Raw genomic sequence first — 5,000 nt, 5'->3', positions numbered from 1 at the left:
ATTTGAACCACCAACCTCTTGGTTTACGGCCAAGCACACTAGTCCACTGGGCCAAACAGGCTGTTGAGTGTTGAAGCAAAAGTGTGTGCATTGCAAATGGATTTGGAGTCCCAGGGGCGCGGCCGCTGTGCGCCCGTAGCCAATGGTGAAGATTCCAGGGGGGTGCTTAAGAGTGGGTACCCGGGTTCGGATGGAGAGCCGGGTTGTGGGTTTAGCTGGCTTCGGGCCTGGCACCCCGGTGGGGGCCCAAGGCTCCCTGGGTCCGCGTGGAGAGCCGGGCAAACCGGCTTTCTGCTGTCCACACTTAGTAGATTTTTACACTCGTACCCCGGAAGTCACGTTAGAGGCTGGCCCATGCCACCCCCTCCCCCGTGGGTTACCCGGGTCCGGGTGGAGAGCCGGGTTCCCACTTTAGCCGAGTTCTGAGTGGGCACCCCGGCAGGGTGACAAGGCTCCCAGGGGCCGCGTGGAGAGCCGGGCAAAACGCCACATTGTGTGTCTTTCACGCTTTTCATGCTTTTCCACGCTTTGAAGATTTTTCACTTGCACTCCGGAATTCATGTACTCCTTCCGTCCCCCTCCCCCTCGGCCGCACCCCCGCCAACAAGTTCGTGCTGCACATGATCTGGTGTTTTGTCATTCAGTCTGCCGACATGAAAAAGCTTACAGCACCTGGTATTCCCAGGCAGTCTCCCATCCAAGTACTGACCAGGCCCTACCCTGCTTAGCTTCCGAGATCGGACGAGATCGGGCGTGTTCAGGGTGGTATGGCCGTAAGCGACAGCAGAGGAGGCCGGCACGGCTCATGTACACAGCAGATGGCTTTGGCCAATGGCTTTCATGAAAAAGCTTACGGCACCTGGTATTCCCAGGCAGTCTCCCATCCAAGTACTGACCAGGCCCTACCCTGCTTAGCTTCCGAGATCGGACGAGATCGGGCGTGTTCAGGGTGGTATGGCCGTAAGCGGCAGCAGAGGAGGCCGGCACGGCTCATGTACATAGCAGATGGCTTTGGCCAATGGCTTTCATGAAAAAGCTTACGGCACCTGGTATTCCCAGGCAGTCTCCCATCCAAGTACTGACCAGGCCCTACCCTGCTTAGCTTCCGAGATCGGACGAGATCGGGCGTGTTCAGGGTCGTATGGCCGTAAGCGACAGCTGAGAAGGCCGGCACGGCTCATGTACACAGCAGATGGCTTTGGCCAATGCCTTTCATGAAAAGGCTTACGGCACCTGGTATTCCCAGGCAGTCTCCCATCCAAGTACTGACCAGGCCCTACCCTGCTTAGCTTCCGAGATCGGACGAGATCGGGCGTGTTCAGGGTGGTATGGCCGTAAGCGACAGCAGAGGTGGCCGGCACGGCTCATGTACACAGCAGATGGCTTTGGCCAATGCCTTTCATGAAAAAGCTTACGGCACCTGGTATTCCCAGGCAGTCTCCCATCCAAGTACTGACCAGGCCCTACCCTGCTTAGCTTCCGAGATCGGACGAGATCGGGCGTGTTCAGGGTGGTATGGCCGTAAGCGACAGCAGAGGTGGCCGGCACGGCTCATGTACACAGCAGATGGCTTTGGCCAATGCCTTTCATGAAAAAGCTTACGGCACCTGGTATTCCCAGGCAGTCTCCCATCCAAGTACTGACCAGGCCCTACCCTGCTTAGCTTCCGAGATCGGACGAGATCGGGCGTGTTCAGGGTGGTATGGCCGTAAGCGACAGCAGAGGTGGCCGGCACGGCTCATGTACACAGCAGATGGCTTTGGCCAATGCCTTTCATGAAAATGCTTACGGCACCTGGTATTCCCAGGCAGTCTCCCATCCAAGTACTGACCAGGCCCTACCCTGCTTAGCTTCCGAGATCGGACGAGATCGGGCGTGTTCAGGGTGGTATGGCCGTAAGCGACAGCAGAGGTGGCCGGCACGGCTCATGTACACAGCAGATGGCTTTGGCCAATGCCTTTCATGAAAAAGCTTACGGCACCTGGTATTCCCAGGCAGTCTCCCATCCAAGTACTGACCAGGCCCTACCCTGCTTAGCTTCCGAGATCGGACGAGATCGGGCGTGTTCAGGGTGGTATGGCCGTAAGCGACAGCAGAGTTGGCCGGCACGGCTCATGTACACAGCAGATGGCTTTGGCCAAAGCCTTTCATGAAAAAGCGTACGGCACCTGGTATTCCCAGGCAGTCTCCCATCCAAGTACTGACCAGGCCCTATCCTGCTTAGCTTCCGAGATCGGACGAGATCCGGCGTGTTCAGGGTGGTATGGCCGTAAGCGACAGCAGAAGTGGCCGGTACGGCTCATGTACAGTAGATGACAGTACATTTCTTTAACCATAGAAACATGGTTAAAACAATATGCGTCAGCCACATCTCTATTTATTACAAACAGGCCGTTTTTTTTTTCTCCATTCAACAAGGCGGAAGAAAGTGCACCGTTCCCGGCGGCACTGCAATGCCGGGTCGATGCGTGGAGTGAACGGAGCAAGCCCCTTTTTCAACTCCTGAGTCAAAAAATCCGTTTAATATTTAGTCCCCATATAGGGGACAGATCAGATATTAAACTGATAAGAACAGATACTACACTTGATCTTAGCCAAAAGGCCGAGAAGCGATAACCCTCAAACTGACTGCTGTGAAGTCCGCTTCCTAGGCTAACGACATTCCCATCCGGTCTGATACCCACTTAGTCATCACCATATACCCACTTGGGCATTAGCATAACAATGACCTCTGTGACCTCTCTAAGGACCCATTGGCAGATGCTTACAGCACCGTGGAGTATGCAAGCTTGCAGATCTGCTATTTTCATAACATTTCAAAAATGACAAAAGTGGCCCATCCACATGCATGCTTGTAGGTAGCCATTTTCAACAACTTCCGTTGGTCGCAGAGGCTCGGGATTGCCACCGTTGGAAAGCTCGCACCTGAGATAGGGGGGGGGGGGGGGGGGGGGGAGTGGAGGTGCATGGGCGTCGGTAGTGGGGGTGGGGTAGGCGTTGTTAAAATGTTTAAAAAGTGGAAAAACTGGGACGCTTTGGAGAAGCACAAGGGGGCGCTGCTGTGCAGCAAGCCCTCGGCCGTGCCCCGCCCACATTGGGGGCGTTGTTTTAAAATGTGGGTGTGGCCTATCAGAGCGTAGAACAACTCTGGTCTCTCTTCATGACGGATACAAAACTATATGTTGTGTTTGGCCCTACCTCTGGTAGGGGTTTATCAATTGTCTGGGGCCATTGTCACTTGCTCCGCGAGTGGGAATCGAACTCACAGCCCTCCGCATTAGAGTCAGTTGCATTGACCACTAGTCCATTGCCCGCCCTCCAACCTGAACAGATCAGGATTCTATATAAAGGGATATTAGCTGGGTTTAAATAGAGCTTGAATGTTTAAACAGTACTGGTCGGGATCCTGTTAAAAACGGCATCGTCCCAGAGGTGGATTTGAACCACCAACCTCTTGGTTTACGGCCAAGCACACTAGTCCACTGGGCCAAACAGGCTGTCGAGTGTTGAAGCAAAAGTGTGTGCATTGCCAATGGATTTGGAGTCCCAGGGGCGCGGCCGCTGTGCGCCCGTAGCCAATGGTGAAGATTCCAGGGGGGTGCTTAAGAGTGGGTACCCGGGTTCGGATGGAGAGCCGGGTTGTGGGTTTAGCTGGCTTCGGGCCTGGCACCCCGGTGGGGGCCCAAGGCTCCCTGGGTCCGCGTGGAGAGCCGGGCAAACCGGCTTTCTGCTGTCCACACTTAGTAGATTTTTACACTCGTACCCCGGAAGTCACGTTAGAGGCTGGCCCATGCCACCCCCTCCCCCGTGGGTTACCCGGGTCCGGGTGGAGAGCCGGGTTCCCACTTTAGCCGAGTTCTGAGTGGGCACCCCGGCAGGGTGACAAGGCTCCCAGGGGCCGCGTGGAGAGCCGGGCAAAACGCCACATTGTGTGTCTTTCACGCTTTTCATGCTTTTCCACGCTTTGAAGATTTTTCACTTGCACTCCGGAATTCATGTACTCCTTCCGTCCCCCTCCCCCTCGGCCGCACCCCCGCCAACAAGTTCGTGCTGCACATGATCTGGTGTTTTGTCATTCAGTCTGCCGACATGAAAAAGCTTACAGCACCTGGTATTCCCAGGCAGTCTCCCATCCAAGTACTGACCAGGCCCTACCCTGCTTAGCTTCCGAGATCGGACGAGATCGGGCGTGTTCAGGGTGGTATGGCCGTAAGCGACAGCAGAGGAGGCCGGCACGGCTCATGTACACAGCAGATGGCTTTGGCCAATGGCTTTCATGAAAAAGCTTACGGCACCTGGTATTCCCAGGCAGTCTCCCATCCAAGTACTGACCAGGCCCTACCCTGCTTAGCTTCCGAGATCGGACGAGATCGGGCGTGTTCAGGGTGGTATGGCCGTAAGCGGCAGCAGAGGAGGCCGGCACGGCTCATGTACATAGCAGATGGCTTTGGCCAATGGCTTTCATGAAAAAGCTTACGGCACCTGGTATTCCCAGGCAGTCTCCCATCCAAGTACTGACCAGGCCCTACCCTGCTTAGCTTCCGAGATCGGACGAGATCGGGCGTGTTCAGGGTGGTATGGCCGTAAGCGACAGCTGAGAAGGCCGGCACGGCTCATGTACACAGCAGATGGCTTTGGCCAATGCCTTTCATGAAAAGGCTTACGGCACCTGGTATTCCCAGGCAGTCTCCCATCCAAGTACTGACCAGGCCCTACCCTGCTTAGCTTCCGAGATCGGACGAGATCGGGCGTGTTCAGGGTGGTATGGCCGTAAGCGACAGCAGAGGTGGCCGGCACGGCTCATGTACACAGCAGATGGCTTTGGCCAATGCCTTTCATGAAAAAGCTTACGGCACCTGGTATTCCCAGGCAGTCTCCCATCCAAGTACTGACCAGGCCCTACCCTGCTTAGCTTCCGAGATCGGACGAGATCGGGCGTGTTCAGGGTGGTATGGCCGTAAGCGACAGCAGAGTTGGCCGGCACGGCTCATGTACACAGC

This window comes from Electrona antarctica (assembly GCF_951216825.1).
Source record: "Electrona antarctica genome assembly, chromosome: 4".
In the NCBI taxonomy this organism is placed as follows: Eukaryota; Metazoa; Chordata; class Actinopteri; order Myctophiformes; family Myctophidae; genus Electrona; species Electrona antarctica.
The sequence above is the reverse complement of the archived record's forward strand: the minus strand, read 5'-3'. Positions refer to the sequence as shown.